The sequence below is a fragment of the Nothobranchius furzeri genome, chromosome 4, assembly GCF_043380555.1.
Source record: "Nothobranchius furzeri strain GRZ-AD chromosome 4, NfurGRZ-RIMD1, whole genome shotgun sequence".
Lineage (NCBI taxonomy): Eukaryota > Metazoa > Chordata > Actinopteri > Cyprinodontiformes > Nothobranchiidae > Nothobranchius > Nothobranchius furzeri.
In genome coordinates, this window is record NC_091744.1 from 18543201 (window position 1) to 18563861 (window position 20661).

General features: G+C 42.7%; 1 long non-coding RNA gene across 1 annotated transcript; it reads right to left on the minus strand.

Moving 5' to 3' along the window:
• Window positions 1-19613: 19613 nt before the first annotated feature.
• LOC139069604 (uncharacterized) lies at window positions 19614-20303 on the minus strand. The gene is made up of 3 exons (XR_011520276.1): window positions 20077-20303; window positions 19932-20001; window positions 19614-19793 (listed from the first exon to the last, which is right to left on the minus strand). It is a non-coding gene; the product is annotated as an uncharacterized lncRNA (long non-coding RNA).
• Between the last annotated feature and the right edge of the window lie 358 nt (window positions 20304-20661).

Consider the following 20661-nt stretch of genomic DNA (forward strand, 5'->3'; position numbering starts at 1 on the left):
CCTACAGGTGTGACTGATGAAGCTGAGGGATGGGAGGCAATACAAAACACTAGGACTGAACCAGATAAAAGCACAAGATACAGAACATAACAAGACACTGGAACTAAAGGCTGAAAAATACTATAATGAATAAACAGAAAACTAATGAATAAACAGAAAACAGGAAAACGACAGACTAAACTAATAAAAGACAAGAAGTAAACACTAGAGACCAACACAGGAGAGAAACTGAGGATGAGTGAGAAACACAAAATAGACTAAAGACCAAGTTACTAAACTACAAAGAGACAGGAATAAAGCAAAGGTGAAACTGAAGGGATGAAGAGAACATAAGTAGAAGAAATATCTATATGAGAGGAATATCTAGAAACACGGGTCAAGGGTGAGGGACACACGAGAAGGAGAACTAAGATAAACGTAGGGGGAAAACAAACAGCTGGGGCAGAGGAGTGGCTAAAGGTGACTGAGGATGAATGAATGAATGAATGAATGAATGAATGAATCTAAGGAACTGGAATGAAGGAAACCTGGAAGCAGGGAGAACACATGGAATGGACTATAGGGAGACGGGATATGGATATAGGACATAGGGTGACAGGACATGACAGAGAAATTATAAGAACAGGCATAGAAGACCTTTCTAAAGCCTGCTTAAAAATAATTCAAGAATTCCCTAAAGTATTTGAAGAAAGTATAGCTGTTTGGAAGATGTGGGTGTTTTTAAACGTTAGCACACATCTTGAAATGCCGTTGTCTCTGCATCACTGATGTGTGTAACTGTTGAGTACTTCATTCTCTTTCTCTTTCCAGGGTTGCACCAGCAGCCAGCTTCACATCCTTTCTGTTCCAGCTCAGTTGTTGCCCCATTCAAAGACCAATAACACCAGCTAACATCACTCAGCTGTCCGCTGGCAACCCAGTAAACCTGTACACATGAACGGCTTTGTAACACCTCATTAACATGTTGATGTTAACTGTGGCATTCAGCCATAACGAGGCTATAACTGATTTAGTTGTTTTGTCATCATGATGCCCTAACCACCAACTTTGTAAAACGGCTCCTCTCTCAATCTGAATTTTGCGCTTTTATTTCCTCTGAGAATTTCTACTTGTTGGTTTCACTTGACTATGTTCAGATAGCTATTGGCTGAAAATCGTAATCAAGACAAAAAGTAGAAAGATGAATGACAGCAAGGAGAAACTAAGATCATGATGATAAATTTCTGATGCTCCAATGAGTTTTTTTGCTTTTATTTGGAATGCTACATGTAATGAGATACCTTACAGAAGCCTCGAAATAGACTAGATAAAAATGAATTAACCTGAGCACCACATGATGCAGTAGGTGATAGTGGACCCTAGGGCTCTATTTTTGTAAAAACTGAGCGTAGCTTCAAGTGGCGTGTATGTCAGACTTTTTCAGAAAACTATGAATCCAAAGAAAATTTTTGAACCAGGGTTTTGATATTAGTTAACCAAGTCAGGTCATGGCTAAAGTGAACACCAACAAACTTAAAGTTGTGGACAGATTCCAATTCCTCAACTTGATGGTGCTTCTCTCATTTTTAAGTCCAAGATAGTCTTTGGTTTTCTGTGAATCAAGCCTAGTTTACACATCAGCAAACTAGGCTCAGCAGGTTTGCACCAAGGGGCAGTCATTTTCTGGATTTTGTGAAGCCAACCAGGAATTGGCAAAAATTGCAGCTCCCCCCCCCCTCATCCACTCGTTGCTGGCTCCAAAACACTGGGTGTTTCTCAAGGTCAAGGTATAGAAGACATTTCTTTCCTTGCTTACAAGGACACTGTCCTTCCTTGGTCAAAGAAAACGGTTAAATGGAACAGACTAGAATCACGTGACCACGGCTTGTGTCGGCACACTTATCTAGCTCATAGAGCGACAACCCGTGTTGGTGCGCGTTTCATTTACGAAGTAGTCACATGACCAATACAGCTGCTCTTTCGCTTGTCAGCGAAGCGCCAAACTTGGAGAAGCGTCTTCATCTGTCAACGGGATGAGTTTCTGCCAAAAGTACATTTGTTTTACTGTTACTCCATTGCATAATTCTGTCGTTGACTTTTTCTTCTTCTTCTTCGTCTTTGTCTTGGGTGTGCTCAGTTGATTGAGTGTGTCACCCCCTAGTGCATGATGAGAACTGGGGAATATTCATGTTCATTTACGTCTCCCTTTTGTGGATTGACAAATGTGTTGGTCAACGCCCTATGCTCGTGTAAATTATTCATTTTGCTTTGGAGGCCAGGGAGGGAGTTGGGGGAAATATAAATTCAGAAAGATCACCAACTTTATAGGCTAGAACAAGGTCAGATAGTCAGATGTAAAGTTTTTTTTTTTATTTTACTTTAAAATTATTAAGTAATCTACCTCAGCCTTCTGCAATAAGATGGTAGACGAGTACCCATGCATAAATACTGCCTGCTGGACAGAACATTCATTAACCAGTTGCACAGTAGCATTTATGCCAGATTCAGTCGGTTTTGTGGCTTTAAATATAGTTGTTCCTAATATTTTCATTATGTTCATAATTTGACTTGTTTGTGTTTTACTCGTTGCTTCTGTTTGCAGAATCACTCATTATTAAGAAACTTGAGTGCTTGTAGATATGAATAAATTGTTCTTTAAACAATAACCGAGTTTCAACGATTCAGGCTGATGCAAAGAGAAGTAATAATAATTTAGATTCTCAAATTATCAGTTGAAGAATCTTTCAGATGTGAGAAGTCAGACTCCTAACAAGCAATGACAGCTTAAGAAATCAAAAATGTATTTAATGGCTGTGTATGAGAGCAGTGGTGTGCACCCTTATCTCCAGCAGCCAGCAGAGTCTTTATCCATCTACTTTAATTGACTTGTTACACAAATGTGGTGAAATATGCACATGGTGTGCACAACAAATTGAAAGGGGTACTCAGTAAAATAAATCTGTCCTTGTTGCTCAAAGGCCCAGAAGACTTGAAATGTGGCTGTCATGAGTGCATGTGTGTGTATGTGTGTGTGTGTGTGTATGTGTGTGTGGGTCCTTTAAAAACCGCTACGCTCAACTCCTAGGCTGCCCGTCCACACACTTTAGTTTATCCTGCTTATACCAAAATAGGTCTTAACACTCCACCTTCATCCCAATCCTCAGGAGCAGTCCCGTCAAGGAAACAAGTGACAGAATAAATTTCCACTTTTTATCCTATAAGTCAGACTTTGTGGAACTCTCCTATTCCCTTTAGAAGAGTAACACATTCTTATCTTTACACCAAATATGAAGCTAAAGCCAGCAAGATAGTTTGCCAGACTTCACTGGCTTGCTCCCGAAGGAAAAAAATAATAATAACTTTGAGGATTTTGTCGCAAGAGATTTTTTTTTAAATACTTGCCCGGTGGAAATGTTTGCTGAATTCTTGACATTTCGGTGCCATCCGTAAAAATATCATATAAATAGTTGGATTTAAGAAATTGTGTCTGTATTTATTGCTGCACTGATGCAATAGAAGTAGACAGCTATGACTCTGATATGGGACAGCTCCTCAGAGGGCTATAGATCATGATAAATGAAAGTGTTCTCAGAAATAACATTGCCAAGCTAAACGTCCATCCAGGCCACCAGGATTCCCCAATCTCTCAATTCTGTACGCTCCCACCATTTCTAATAAGGCTATAATATCTTTCTATCGAGCACATTTTACAGGGCATTCTGGCAAATACCAGTTCAAATTGAACAAATTAGAAAGGGTGGTGGTGCCAGTTTGGGTGATGGGATTCTGTGCACCAATAGTGAAGCAACAGCAGGCTTTAAATGGATAAATGAGTTGACATGGAAGGGTTGAAGTAAGTGATCTTGAGTTAATACACCTGTGGCGAGGAGCAGACTGAGTGGTGCAGAGAAGAGAAAGTCGCTTTTCGTTTCCTTCCCTCATAGGCAAAACAGTTCCATGTTCTGTTAAAATATATACAATTAATGCATGAGAATGTTGTCATTATTTTACAAAAGAAAGCATGTCACAGCAAATAGTTTGATCATTTGTCAGGAGGTAAATGGTAAAAGACAGTTTGACAAAATGTTACAAAAAATGTGGTTAGAGCTCCAGGGATTTGCAGTTGACTGTTTTATTTGGTAGAAAACAAAATAAAAAATAGGCCAGTCTTCTCAAGCTTAACAGCTTTGTGTTAAATGAATCAAAGAAATTTGACTGTTTTGATTTACAACTGTTCTCAAGATAATAATATGGATTTAGGTTATCGCAAGAAACAAACAAGCTCCTCCTTGAACCGTCACCTTATCGTGGTGGAGGAGTTTAAGTGCCCTAATGGTCCTAGGAGCTATGTTGTCTGGGGCACTTTGTGCCCCTGGTAGGGTCTCCAATGACAAATTGGTCTTAGGTGAAGGGTGAGACAAAGAACGGTTCACAGGATCTTTCATGGAGGTAAAGTCAAAGAGTCGGAGTACCTGGCCCGGAGGGTTACCGGGTCCCACCCTGGAGTCAGGCCTGGGGTTGGGGCCCGTGAGCGAGCGCCTTGTGGCCGGGCTTTTGCCCATGGGGCCCGGCCGGGCCCAGCCCGAACCGGATACATGGGCTTATCCAACTATGGACCCACCACCCGCAGGAGGAACTTGAAGGGTCCGGTGCAGTGTGGATCGGGTGGCAGACCAAGGCGGGAGCCTTGGTGGTCTGATCTCCGGACAATAAAACTGGTTTTTGGGACATGGAACGTCACCTCGCTGGTGGGGAAGGAGCAGGAGCTTGTGGCAGCGGTTGAGCGGTACTGGCTAGATATAGTCGGACTCACCTCGACACATAGCATTGGCTCTGGAACCCAAGTCCTTGAGAGGGGTTGGACACTCTCCTTTGCTGGAGTTGCTCCGGGTGAGAGGCGGAGGGCTGGGGTTGGCTTTTTGTTAGCCCCAAGACTCTCTGCCTGTGTGTTGTGGTTTACCCCGGGGGACGAGAGGGTAGCTTCCCTGCGCCTTCGGGTTGGGGAACGGATCCTGACTGTTGTTTGTGCTTATGCGCCAAATATCAGTTCAGAGTACCCACCCTTTTTGGAGTCCCTGGGACGAGTGCTAGATAGTGCTCCATCAGGGGAATCCATTGTCCTGCTGTGGTACTTCAATGCTCACGTGGGCAATGACAGCATGACCTGGAGGGGCCTGATCTGAACTCGAGTGGTGTTTTGTTTTTGGACTTCTGTGCAAGCCGCAGTTTGGCCATAGCGAACACCATGTCCGAACATAAGGATTCCCATCAGTACACTTGGTACCAGGGCAGCCTAGGTCGCAGGTCGATGATAGACTTTGTAGTCGTATCATCTGACCTGCGGCCGTATGTTTTGGACACCCGAGTGAAGGGAGGAGCGGAGCTATCAACTGATCACCACCTGGTGGTGAGTTGGATCAGATGGCAGTGGAAGATGCCGCTTAGACCTGGCAGACCCAAATGCATAGTGAGGGTCTGCTGGGAACGCCTGGCAGAAGAACCTGTTAAGACGGTCTTCAACTCCCACCTCCAGCAGAGCTTTGACCGCATCCCAAGTGCAGTGGGGGACATTGACTCCGAGTGGGCCTTGTTCCACTCTGTGATTGTTGAGGCGGCTGTTGGTAGCTTTGGTCGCAAGGTGGCCAGTGCCAGTCGTGGTGGCAACCCCCGTACCTGCTGGTGGACTTCATCTGTATAATGTCTCTTTACTTTTGGTGAATTGTACAGCGTACATAAAGGCTACTTGTCTGTACAAGATAAAAACAAGCATTACATTTTGGAAATATATGAAATGTATTTAGCCTGCTAATTTATCTCAAATACTAATAACTACCGTATTTTCCGGACTATAAATCGCACTTTTTTTCATAGTCTGGTCAGTCCTGCTACTCCGGAGCGACTTATATAACAAAATATGTAGGCTACACCGCGCAGCTGCGGGCCGACTCCGACCCAAGAATGAGTTACCCTGTCCCGCTGGGAGGGTTTCAAACACCGCCTTCCTCTGCTGGAGACCGTGGCACGCTGCTGCGGCGCATTATTTGGTTATTATTACCGGTACTTGTCTTGCAATGTGAAACGCTTTGTATCAGATTTTGTAAGAAAAATAAAATTTCCCCCCAAAATACGACTTATATATGTTTTTTTTCTTCATTATACATTTAATGGCTGGTGCGACTCAGGAGCGACTTAATAGTCCTGAAAATACGGTACATGAAAAATTGTGAAAACTTGCTCAAAGCAAAATATATTTTCATTACGGAAATAATTTATAAACTTACCGATTTAATATTTTTTATTCACAGAAAGGTTCTTCTCATGAAAAAGCACCGCAAACCTCCACCTGAACTCCATGCGGTCGATGGGTGTTCCACAGAGTTAGCTCCGGTTTTAACTAGGTGGCTACATCTGTTAGCTCGGCTCCCACCTCCGCGTTAGCTTTGGGGTTAGCTTCAGGTTAGCTTGTAGCTAGTTCGACCAGGTGTCGTCAGTTGATTCCAGCCTTACAGCCCCACCCTCAGCTCCACCTCCCTTCCCTTTATTGGAATTGTCTGGGCTGGACGGAACCTGTGACATGGTCAAAATGGCGGTGGTGGCCACCTCCCATTTTAGCACAAAAACTTATTATTGGAGCCTATGGAAAGGAGATGTCCAGTATATTTATGTCGATGGTTAAGGGCCATTCAGTCCCTTTACCAGAGGAGCGTGAGTTTGGTCCGCATAGCTGGTAGTAAGTCGGACCTGTTCCCGGTGAGGGTTGGACTCCGCCAGGGCTTCCCTTTGTCACCGGTTCTGTTCATTACCTTTGTGGACAGAATTTCTAGGCGCAGCCGTGGTGTGGAGTGTGTCGAGTTTGGTGGCAGGAGAATCTCGTCTCTGCTTTTTGCGGATGATGTGGTCCTCCTAGCTTCATCCAGCTCTGACCTTCAGCTCTTGCTGGGTAGGGTCGCGGCCGAGTGTGAAGCGGCTGGGATGAGGATCAGCACCTCCAAATCTGAGACCATGGTTCTCGACCGGAAAAGAGTGTCTTGCCAACTCCGGGTCGGGGGAGAGGTCCTACTTCAAGTGGAGGAGTTTAAACATCTCGGGGTCTTGTTCACGAATGAGGGTAGGAGGGATCGGGAGATCAACAGGCGGATTGGTTCAGCATCTGCAATGATGAGGACGCTGAGCCGATCTGTCGTGGTGAAGAGAGAGCTGAGCCAGAAAGCCAGGCTCTCGATTTACCGGTCGATCTACGTTCCAATCCTCACCTATGGTCATGAGCTTTGGGTAATGACCGAAAGAACGAGATCGCGGATACAAGCAGCCGAAATGAGTTTCCTCCGTAGGGTGGCTGGGCTCAGCCTTAGAGATAGGGTGAGGAGCTCGGACATTCGGGAGGGACTCGGAGTAGAACCGCTGCTCCTCCGGATCGAAAGGAGCCAGTTGAGGTGGTTTGGGCATCTGGTCAGGATGCCTCCTGGACGCCTCCCCGGGGAGGTGTTTCGGGCATGTCCTGCCAGCAGGAGGACCCCGGGTCGACCCAGGACACGTTGGAGAGGTTACATCTCCAATCTGGTCCGGGAACGCCTTGGGGTCCTGCCGGAGGAGCTGGTGGAGAAGACCGGGGAGAGGACGGTCTGGAGCTCCCTAGTTGGGATGCTGCCCCCACGACCCGGACCCGGCTAAGCGGAGGAAGGCGACGACGAGGACGGCAAGAAACAAAGAACAATTTCTGAGGCATAAACCCAAAGAATTCTGAATATGCTTATAGAGTGCCCTTGGCATGGTGCCTTGCAGAACAACAGCCCTAATAAGATTGATGACAGTAGAAAAGCTTCTGAGAATGAAAGTCAAAATATGTCTTTTTTCTCATCAGTTGGGTTAACACCTTGAGTAGGTCACATGGCATCACTGTCATTGTCAGTTGAAATTTGAGCACCTTCAATATGTTTGCAAAAAGATCTCAAACCTCAAAAAAGTTGAGTAGACCGTGGAGCCACAGGCAACTTGTACGTAAGCCATGAAGTGCAAAAATGGTGACTGCATTGCAAATAAAAGGAAGGTAGGCCGCAAACAAATTTAGAAATGATTAAGCATGTTATTGGAATTTGGGACAAATTAGTATTCAGTCTGCAATTCGGAACCCCAAATCTCCTACCATACTCAAAGAAGAGCTTAATCTGGATGCTTGTTTGAATACAGATTGTTAATACATAAAGGACAGAAAGGTGATCTGAGCTACTGATCACTTTTATGGCTGTAAGTTAAAGCCGCAACAGTTTATTTTTAGTTTGTGCAGAGAGATTGCCATACGAGGGTGTTATGCTGCATCAAATGCTGCTCTCGGGAACAGCCTAACAGAATGAGAACATTATTTTCTAATTCACACCAAACATTTGGCCTTTATTGCAAGCAAGAACAGAGACAAACAATATGGTTGTTCCAACTGAAGAGATGATCTATCGCCACCCTAAGGTACTAATAAGATTTGACCTGTTGGATTTCCTCATTGAGAATGGAGAGTGGGGAATGATCACCTACTGCCTGTGGGTTCAGCACTTATCTTGTTTGTTTTCCTAACATTAATAAAGAGAGACTTTTTATCATACAGTTGTAATTCCATTCAATTCAATTCAAAAATACTTTATTAATCCCAGAGGGAAATTAGAGTTTCAGTACACACAATTCTGAGATCAGACATACATACATAGATACATGACAAGAATTGGTGACTGGTCATTCGCAACCCGAGTCACGCTACCGTAATAGATCAAGAGGGTCTATATGAGGATAGAGTCAGGGGGAGGGGAAAAAAGGCACTTCAGAGTTACCCTCCACAGAGAGGGCAGCTCTGCTATGCAAAAAAACACCTCAGACAGAAATGCACACAGACTTCAGATAATTACACAACATAAGTGTCCACTAGGTGGGGAGGTAGGGTTGGAACTCTCCTCACATCAGTGCGTGCAGCCGCATAGAGCAGCGCTCATCACCTCCGTTTGGACAGGGGAGGGAGATAATGGGTTAGAGAGCACAGTGACTCCTAGATACGGTTCCACCGCCTTCACCGGTCACAGTCCCACCCAGGCTGGGATAGGGAGAAAGGGTTTCCATAGCGACAGCAGCAGTCCACATTTCTTCTGAGGGGTGAGTTATCACTTCAGCTTCACAGGCACCAAGGGCACCAGATTCAGATAAAAATTGTTTTTGGGGACAGACAGAGATAATTTCCTCTCTGCCTTAGTGTTCTGTTGGTCTTCAACCCCCCTCGATCCAATAATGGCGTAATTGATCCATCCCAATTGGTGTTGATCCGTCCACTCGCTCCTTGGTGGTATCCACCTTTTGTGCCAGAGCCTGAATCTCAGCCAAAGTTCCAAGCTTAGGACTCATCTCGACAATTACATGAGTTTATGCGTTCACAGCACGATGCATTCCATCCCTGAGGTCCGGGATTGAGCCAATATTCCTCGAAAACTCGTTAATTTTCCGGTAAGCCAGGTAACTGCTCAAACGGCAGAAATCCCGACACCAAAACGACGAATATCCAAACATCTTCAGAATCCTCTACAGATAGTTGAGGGAGGCATATCAGGTTCCACTTTTTCCAGGAGTCCATGATATACCCAGCTGGCTCTGTCCCAGAGGGGCATCTGGGAGCCCCTTCTCCTGTTCTCATCGTTGAAAAAATGTTGTCAATCACGTTGAGAGACCAACTGACCAGGTCCATTTTTAATAATTTCCAGTTTCCAGAAAAAATGCAGAAAGTGCCATGCACACAAGACAGGACAAAGAGCCTTGGGATAAGGAGGGAGGGAGAGGAGAAAAAAGCGTCTGTACTCTCCAAGAGCCGGAAAAAAAATAAATAAAATAAAGTCCAGAAATGGTCAGGTTCCACCTACATATTGACCTAATGCCACTGGTCATCTGCAGACTTTATTCTATCCCTTAAAGTGGATTTTACACTCGATCTCCCTAAAAGCCAGAAGGATACTGCAACCTTGTTGACATTTCAGGGGGAACACGTTGTCAGCCTGTGTTCCCAAACAAAGCCTTCTTTGATAGCACCACAGGAGTTCCCAATCCCTATAACAGGAGGACTGCTTCAGCTTATATGAGTTGATCATTCATGAAATGTAATTAACAAATGTTATTTGGATAATAATAATGTTTCATTAATCTGTGCTTGAATTATTGAAATGAAATGAAGTATTACATTGATTTATATATATGGTAATCAATAATGTTTGATATGACAAGGCAATCACCACCTGCACTCAGACACAAGGACATATCAAGTTAAGTTAAACTCATGACTGTCATGATCTGCCCCGGCCTCCCTTGACACAGATATTTCTTTGCCCCAGATCAGATTATCCGGTATCTCAAGAAGGCGTGCTTTCTGAGGTTGTCTTGGTAATATCCCTTAACATGGCACACCCCGATTGGCCAAGTAAATCACAATATGAGAATATTAAAACAGAATCACTTTCGGTGATTCAGCAGTTGGAGTCGCATTCCAGCTTCCCATCATTCAGCATTCAGTTCTAGAGAAAGAGCTCCGGAACGGCCATCTGGAGCGAAAACTCTTTAACCTCGAGCATTTTTGGCAAGCTGCCAAAACCCTGCTAAAGAATAGAATAGAGTAGAATACTTTATTTGTCAATTTCTTCGAATGTGCTTGCCATACAAGGAATTGAAATTATGTTTCACACTGTCCCATGCATAGACATTTACATAAAGTGCAGATGCACAACAATAACAAAAACAAAAAAACATCCCTAACAATAAGATAATATTAAACAGGTAAATATCGCTAATAATATACAAACATATAGCAGCAGGTGTGTGCAATTGCAATGCAGAGGTAGTCAGAAATGTTTACCCCGTTCTTGGTTCAACCACTATTTCCTTTTTGTATTATGTGCATGTATATGTGTGTGTGTGTGTGTGTGTGTGTGTGTGTGTGTGTGTGTGTGTGAGGTGGGGTGTAGGGTCCAGTCTGTCATCCTATACTCCTGTCACCCTGGCAATTCTGCTGGCTGGGATCTGTGAGGGAAGAGAGTTCAGCAGTCTCACAGCCTGGTAGACGAAGCTGTTGGTGAGCCTGGTAGTGCGGGAGCGGAGACTTCTGTATCTCTTTCCAGAGGGCAGGAGGCTGAACATACAGTGTGCAGGGTGGGTGGCGTCGTTGGCAATTGTGATGGCTTTGCGGGTGAGGCGAGTGGTGTAAATGTCTTGCAGGGAGGGGAGTGGTGCACCAACTATCCTCTCAGCTGTTCTCACAATGCGCTGTAGAGCTTTCCTGTTATAGTCAGTGCAGCTACCGCCCCACACAGTGATACAGCTGGAGAGGATGCTTTCAATATTTTCTCTGTAGAATGTGATCAGTATGGGTGGTGGAGCACTTGTCCGCTTGAGTTTGCGCAGGAAGTAGAGGCGCTGTTGTGCTTTCTTGGCCAGTGAAGCTGTGTTGGTGGTCCAGGAGAGGTCCTCCCTGATGTGCACCCCCAGGAACTTCGTGCTGCTACTGTGACACAGCAAACAGTTCCTGCAGAAAAAAGCTTATATTGTTCCGACTCCTTAAGAGTCTGTCTAGACACCATAGTTTCATCCATCTGTTGTGACCCGGAAAACATCTCTGGACTGAAGGGTCGGTGCTACGGTATTCTACAACCTCGGTGCCAGAGGTCATCCGACCTCTCTGACCTTCGGATCCACAAAGGGGGTCTTCCAAAGGGTGAGGTAGACACACAGATAGTGTCTGATGCCTTTTTGATAAGAATCATCCTCATAGCTTAATGCAAACCAAATTATTTCCCTTTTACACCCAGAACTCAGCTCTTCTTGATACGAAAGTTCTGATAACATCATATTCACACATAGGCACCATACATCACATCTCATCCACCTAGGTCCATCCATCACAGTAAATATTAGTTAACTTGTCATGTTTTAATTGTTTGGAAAATAAATTCTTACTTTTATAAACCTGACTCTTTCCTGAATCAAGACGAAGTGTTCTACAATCCTTGAATAAACAAAGAATCCTAGAATCTTCTGATTAAACATGCAAAGACCAAGCAGGTTGATATTCTATATTTATATAGAGTCAGACGTAACAGTTACACGTCCAAGTTTCGTACTGTCTCCTGCACTGACACTAGGGATGAGCGAGTACACCACTGTCTGTATCTGTATCTGTTCAACCATCTAAATTATCTGTATCTGTACTCAGAGTGGGCGTGGCATAACCCGGAAGTGGGTGTGGTTTAACCAGAAGTGGGCGTGGCTTACATTAATATATTATTTTACATCTGAAATTGATATGGATTGATCAGAAGTTGACATGTGTATTGTTTATTTTAAAACTATTTATAGAGCAGCCTCAGAATTGAGATTAAATATTTTTGATCACAAAAGTAAAGGAACTATTACAGAACAAGTGTTTCAATAAAATCAGAACATTAATATTTAAGTGCATGGATTAATACATCTGAACTCATGCAGTAGGAACTAGGAAATATGAAATACTAGAACCAGACAAAACTTTAATTAAATTTAAACAAAAAATATATAAACTGATTTTTTCTTAACGTTCTTGGCATTTTTCCCACACAAAGTTAAACAAAAAATGTTGATTAAGGTGTGTGTGTGTGTGTGTGTGTGTGTGTGTGTGTGTGTGTGTGTGTGTGTGTGAGAGAGAGAGAGAGAGAGAGAGAGAGAGAGAGAGAGAGTGAGTGAGTGAGTGAGTGAGTGAGTGAATGAGTGAGTGAGTGAGTGAGTGAGAGAGAGAGAGAGAGAATTTTAAAAAAAAAACCCGACCAGAGCGGAGGCAGTGACCGACGCAGCATGTCAGCTCTGTTTTGTCAAATGCACCATGTAAGTTACAAAAAAGTCACTTTAAATATTCAACCGAAAAAGAGGCGAGCTGAAGAAAACCTAGGGAAAACTGAAGAAACGTGAGCAACAGTGAAGCAAGCACAGAGAGATCTGTTACTATCTCTCTCTCTCTCTCTCTCTCTCTCTCTCTCTCTCTCTCTCTCTCTCTCTCTCTCTCTCTCTCTCTCTCTGTACGTGTGTGTGTGTGTGTGTGTGTGTGTGTGTGTGGGCCGTACTGAGCTCCCGGCTGCAAAGTTTTGCGTGTAGGGAGGGGCGAGCGCTCTATGTGACTGGCCAGTCGCAGAGCATGAAGTCAGTGAGTTACCCAATGAGGATTTTCCTTCAGCACGATTACAGATATTTATGAGGTTTACTCGTTTCATGCTTGTGTTTGTCAAAAATCTATATCCGTACCAGATACTCGTCTGAAATGAGTATCCGGCTCATCCCTAACTGACACGTCAATGTACCAACTGTCATTCACAAACACACAGATGCCTCCTCCCCATGTCTTTCCAGAAATTATACCTCTGTCTGCACAGTCAAGAGAGAACTCCTCTAGCTTGATCAGAGAGTGGAGTATATGTGGTCTGAGCCAAGTCTCAGTAAGCACTAACAAACCTGAGTCCTAGTATTTGTAGAATAACTTAGTGTTGGTGCGTAATTCATCCACTTTTCTTCTGAGTGAGTGAGTGTGTTGCAGTGTGGGGCCAGGAATATACTTACTTTTTAATGACATATACGCTTGTTTAAAATGGCTGCCACATGTAACTTGCATTGAAATGAGTTTTCTCCACGGGGTGGCTGGGCTCAGCCTTAGGGATAGGGTGAGGAGCTCGGACATTTGGGAGGGACTCTGAGTAGAGCCACTGTTCCTCCATATCGAGAGGAGTCAGCTGAGGTGGTTTGGGCATCTTGTTAGGATGCCTCCTTCCATGGAGGTTTTTCAGGAATGTCCTGCCGGCAGGAGGCCCCCTGGTCGACCCAGGACATGTTGGAGAAAATACATCTCCAAACTGGCCCAGGAATGCCTTGAGGTCCTACCAGAGGAACTGGTGGAGGTGGCCGGGGACAGGACGGTCTGGAACTCCCTAGTTGGTATGCTGCCCCCTCGACCCGGATTGGTGCAAGAAGATGAGATGAGACAAAACGATAACATTCTTTCAATCAAGCCATTTTGTTGGCTGCATGGTTACCTACTGTGTGGAAACAGCAAATATCTACAAATGCATAATATTAATGTTTGTTACAACAGCAAACACTATTGGGTCAGATTTTAGTTTTATATAGTAGTGTCTTAATTTAGTCTTCTAATTATGTATTCCCTGAGTATTTATAGTTTAAAATTCTTTAAAGGTCATTGAGCCACGTGAATTCTGGGAATTGTATGAACTCTCACACTCTTCTACTCTATGAGAAACTGTATGTATTTAGTATTCAGGGTAGAACATTGTTTACCAAACAGAAAAAACAATGAGAACACAAATGTTTCTGAGCAAGTGTGAAGGTGTGCAGCAACACAAACAGGTCTCTTCCTCAGGAGGTAATGTGACTTCTCTTTTATCAGTTGTAGATGTACAACAAACTATGTATACAAGTCAGAATCTTTCCTTTAGTGTATTACTTATCAAAATGTGACGGATAAATCTGACAAGTCTCAGCTGAACAAGAAAATCGAAACAAATGTAATAGAGCAAAGACGCTGAATGTCTTATTTTATCTATTCTCTGCACACAGTTTCCTGAGTATATTTCAATCACTCTTTGTAGCCTTTGTGTTTTATATCAGAGGCATTAAAATTCAGTACATACCAAATGTTTTTGTTGGACAGTGGGCTGGGATGCAGGCAAGCTAATTTATCTGCTGGATCGTTTTTATTATGGATGCTGAATAAGGTTTACCGCCATCTTGCTGAAATAAGCCTTCATCTTTAAACATATATGCTTGCCCTGCATAAAATTGTATAGGGATGCGCTGTTTGCTTATTAGAGTTCTGTTAAACGGAAAAAAGACTCTGGTGGCAAAACACTCTCATGATCCACATGCCCTCTTTAGCATTCTGAATTCTGTTTTGGACCTGTCGAACACTTGCCAACATCCTTCCACTATTGGGACATCTGATGATTGTATTAGTTTGTTTTTTTTAGTTTTTTTTTGAGAAGGTGGCAACCAATAGGGCTGCAATAAAAACAGGTTTGGGACCAGCTGCACACTTCCTTGTCCCCATCTGACAAATTGTAGTCCAACACTGGTCTGTGCAGGCTTTTCTTCTTGGGGCCCCAGGACACCCCTGCCATGGGTTACTTTCCAATCATTTGGACCACCAGCATTAGATTGCATGAGCTTTATCTAGAATTGTATTTTTCAGAGGTGATTCAATTTTTCCCTTTTTTGACAAAACATTTAATTTATTGGTTACCATTGTTATGTGAAAAGCAGGGCTTGATAAAAAACTCAAACAATTGCATTTACATAATTAGTTTTTACCATTAATCTCTGGAAATATCCATCAAAATATTGTTGAAAAAGAATTAAATGATGCCCAGTTAATGAAAAATATTTGCAGCTTGGTAACATATACCCATAATAATCAGGTCTAAAAAATATTAGAGTGGGTCTAAGTATCAGGGTGACACTTCCTTCTATGTGAGCCCGTGAGGACAAAATGCATGTACCTATTTGTCACAAGTGGCTACAAAACATCTGCCACACATAACATTGTTGTTTTACACTTTTACCTCTTCACTCATTGCCAGTGATGAAAGGGAGTCTGATATGCTTGTCATTTTGTTGGAGGTTGAACTATCTGATGAAATATCCTTTCAAAAATTGCGCTCTGGAGGGATTTTCACCCTAATGGCCATCCGTTGATAAGGTCTTACTCGAAAACAAAAATACTTCTTGCTTGCAATGATTTAGGTATGTCCTGCCATCTATCGCTAGGAAAAATACACACTGTCACTTAAAAGGCAGCCTTGTATTTTGTAGATTGGCAACATATGTTGCAAGAAATTGTATCTCCATTTTTTCTAACGGGTTTGAATTCATAAGACTGGGAAATAACCACCCTGCTTAAAACAAAAATGTAAGCAACTCCTAGTCATTCAAATGCAATAGTAACACTCAAGAGTGGTTATCGCAGAGCAATGTTCACAAGTCTTGCTCTCACACTGTACAACTCTGATATTGTGATGTCAACTTCTTTTGTTGACAGGAGTGAAAAAGAAGTAGAGAGGAAGCATCCCAGTAGGTGGTTTCCTCAGCAGGTCAATACACTGATGAACCTTGAGACAGCTTTATGGAGGGGGGAGTGTGTTTATTTATCTGCATGAGAGAGATGGTGGATTTCTTTTCTCCACAGAGACAAATAAATACCAAACAAATTGAAAGAATTATGTTTATGTATTTCCTATACTCTTTTCTACATTATGTATGTTGGGATGAATAATTCATTTTGAGTCAAGGCAAACCTAAGTTTTATTGTTGCACCATATGTTGAATGGTTTGAATGGAAATAGAACATTTTTCTGAGCTTTTATTATATTTAGTTTCAGTGTGGCAGCTGTGGATGTGTTGGGTGGAATATGGTTTCATCTCTCACTGTTATACACCAAAACCTAATTCAAGATTGGTGATGTGCGTAGAAAATTACAAACTCTCAAAATTAAAATAATTATGTTATGGTAGTGTAACTAAATCTGTTTTGTATTAAAGCTGCAAAAGCAAATCTGCAAACAATCTCAGGAATGTGCTGAAGAAGCTCCATTTCAAAATGTACGAGCTCCTCGCAGAGCAATGTTCACAAGTCTTGCTTTCACACTGTACAACCCATGCTCAGATACAGCCTGACTGATCACAATTAAGTGTGGTAGTAACACATCAGAACTAAAAGCAAGCTAAACAAAGCAGGCCCTGACTTCTCACCTGATGAAGACCCTAGAAAGGCTCATTCTGCACCACCTTCGCTGGTGATTTCAACACTGGACCCCCTGCAGTTCGCCTATCAGCTTGGAATTGGGGTGGATGAAGCTGTTCTACCTGTTGCATTGATCCCTCTCTCATCTGAATCAGGCAGGGAGTTGAGTGAAGGTCATGTTTTTGGACTTCTCCAGTGCTTTATTCACCATCCAGCCTTGCACTACTGAGAGGGAAGCTGGAGGGATCCAGAGTGGGCAAATAGCTGACCACATGGATCATCGATTATCTAACCAACAGACCACAGCATGAGAGACTCCATGACTGTGTGTCGGAGATAATAATTTGCAGCATGGGGGTGCCTCAGGGCACAATTGTCTCACCCTTCCTGTTCAGCCGGTAAAGGACTCCCGTTATAAATTTCCCGTTATAACTCAGACGAGTACCACCTACAAAGGTTCTCAATGACACGGCCTTCATTGGACGCACATAAAATGGGAATGATCAGGAATACAGTCACCATTGGTGACTTTGTCGGATGGTGTGAGACCAATAGTCTTCAAATCAATGCCAGTAAGACGAAGGAGATGGTCATAGGCTTGAAGAGGAAGTCAACCCCTACAGCAATGGTTAACTTTCAGGGAAAAGACATTCAGATAGTGGAATCTTACAAGTACCTGGGTGTTTACCTCAACAATAAACTGGACTTGTCTACAAAGTCGACTCCACCTGCAGAGGAGACTGAGGTCCTTCGGAGAATGCAGGACTCTGTTAAGGACTTTTGATGATTTGGTGGTAGCATCTGCCCTTTTCTATTCAGTGGCTTGCTGGGGGAGCGGATGTACAGACAGGGACAAGAGCAGGATTGACAAACTGGTGCAAAGGTTTAGCTCTGTACTAGGATGCCCTCTGCAGTCTGTGGTGGTGTTGGAGGATGTTAGCTAAGCTGACGTCCATCATGAACAACCCACACCACCCTCTGCACAACTCGGTGGCTGTGCTGAGCAGCTCCTTCAGTCAGAGACTGATACACCCCAGCTGCAGGAAGAAGCACTTTCGTAGATCATTCATTCCGACAGCAGTTAGGGTTTACAACACAATATGATGCAATGAGTCACCCAGCCACTTTAACTGTACGGTCACTACTCAGTGCCTAATGCACCTGATATATGTACATTTGTGCGTGTGTGTTTAAATGTTCATGCCTGTATTTAAAGCCTGTATTTAAAGCTATCTATCACTTAGTCAGTAAAAAGTAGTTGTAGCAGAACAGCGGATACATTTTTTAAATATTATTACATCCACAATGTTTCACAACCCCCTATCCATAATGCTTACAATGTAAATGTCTACACAGGAACTATTGTTATATAAAGTGTCTTTTTCTATTTTTTTATTTTTCCATTCTTGGTCACTTTTGTTCTTCTTTTCTATCTGTCTGAGCTGTGGTAATGCACACATTTCCCCATTGTGGGATCAATAAAGTCTTATCTTAAAATAGTAGTTTTAAAATGTAAGAAGACCTGGAGACTGTTGCACTTTTATTGATGTTTATTGCCCTTCAGGCTTGCCACAGTTGTAAGACATGCATGCTTTAATGGGATCCATTCTATTTGACATAAACATGGTGTAAAGAATGAGTCGTTTACATCTTATTTATGAACCATAAAATGTGAGATTCCATAGAAATATGAAATCTCAATCTGATGGATCTTTGACTATTTTAACCAGAACATCTGAACTTTTTATTGCAGGGATTAAGCGACACTTCGTATTAACTCCAAGGAAAGAGAGAGAGTCAGGTTTAAAATAGTTAAGAAATTTATTTCTACACTATTTAAACAAGACTAACTTAAAGAGTGGGTCAAGTGTGCCTCAGAGTCCTTCTCCACCCATGTATCAATTTTAAAAACTGCAACATTAGTAGGCGTTGCCTGGCGGACTGAGAGGGCGGAGCCACGGCAGTGACGAAGACGATGGGTAACGAGACGATGCTAGCTCCCTTCACTCTGAGCAGTCATTAGAAGTGGAGGAGGTTTCTCCCCCTCCTTACACAGACAGTCGAGAAGAAAGGAACCAAGTCTATTTGGAGGAGACAAGCGGACCTGAGCCTTATTGTTTTGAGCTTGTGAGTTGCCTGAAATTACCGGAACCGACCCAACAGAAACAGCTCTGAATGGTAAGTAGCCGTTAGCTATAGCATTAGGTTAGCTTCAGGGTTTGGCTCCACGGCCCTAGAGAGCACGTTTTAGAGGTTTATCTGCTTCAACACACCTGGTTTTAATCAGCAACAAAAAGCTGAGCTGCTTAACAGCTAATCTAACCTGTTAAAGCAGGAAAACCACTGAAACGTGCTGGATAGCAGCTCTCCAGGAGCCCTGGGCTTAAGTTACAATCTGCTGCATAGAAAGTTATGAAAATACCCCATGAGAAAATTATTCTGTAATGTGTTCAGCCCACTTAAACTGCCCTGATTTCATTATTTATTTACTGATACCAGCTGTTCTCTTCGTTGTAGGTGATCTTCTGGTGTCTGCAGCTGGTCTCCTCTGCTGGTGTCGTCAGGATCAGGAGCTTCCAGAAGAATGTGCCTTTCAATGACTTTCCCCCTTATTTGTTATATTAATTAAATAAATCTCAATTTATATATTTCCTGTTTTTGTTCATGTCCATAAATACTTAAACATGATTGAAATTAAAACGAGCTTTTAACAGTGAGGTGCTAGTTTAATTCATCACAATAGAGCTAGTTAAACATGCAACAATGTGATGATTCAATTAATGTAATTTATAAATATCCATTAAAATAGCAAAACTGGAATCAAAATGAGACATTTGGCAGCACAAAAAACTTGTCAAACACAATATTTATTATAATAATTGTAGGCAGACAGGAGACAGAGCTGATGGAGGTTCTCAGTCATCGAAGGAAGGCTGAAGGCTTTCCAGGAACAGGAGATGTGGTGTTGTCTCTTCTACTCTAATCTGCCAGATGAGCTGATAGGTTACAGGTGTGTGAGGATATCCTCATGCTGTCATAACCAGATGACAGGAGTTATCAGGTGATCAGCCAGGCTAATGATGAGATGCAGAAAGAAAACAAATCATGCAGAAAGAAAACAAATCCAGGACAGTGTACAATAATAACAATAATATGTGGTGTTGCTCACCTTATGTGCTCTTATAGAGTATTAACGTGTGCCTGCCTCATGGTGAAGAGTCCATATTTTGCTGAGTGTCCTGCAATAATGCAGGTTATTAGTTAATTTACTTTTGATAGCAAAGAAGAAAAGATTTAATGTAAAAGTTATTTACCAGGTGAATCAGTTCACACGTCACCACCAAGTGTCACAGGGCCAGAATCAGTAGCCTCCTTCATGATGTCATGATGTAATCACATACTTATTTCATTGTTAATATCTTAAAAATTCAGAAATGTTTTAATTTTTTTTTTACCTTGAACAGTTCACTGAGCTTGCACTGTCACTGAGGTGGAAGCTGGAATCAACAGCAGACACCTCACATCTTGGTCTTTTCAGGGGTGTGGGCGCTGCTCTGGGACTTTCTGGAAGATGAATTTCCGTCATGGTCCCTGTGTCACCAGACACCCTTCCTGCTGTGAGCTCTAAACTGGGTGGCTATGTAAAAACAAAGAAACAGCACATTTATAAATGTTTAAAAGAGCATAAAATCACGTGTAACAATAATCTGTAAAACAAATTAAAACTAGAAGGTAATAATAAAATGTTTACATAGAAGATTATTAAAAATAGTTCACCTTTGCTACTAGTGATGGGAATTCCGGCTCTTTTTAGAGAGCCGGTTCTTTTGGCTCAGCTCACCAAAAAGAGCCGGCTCTTTCGGCTCCCAAATGGCTCCTCAGATTTTCTGTTGCGTAGA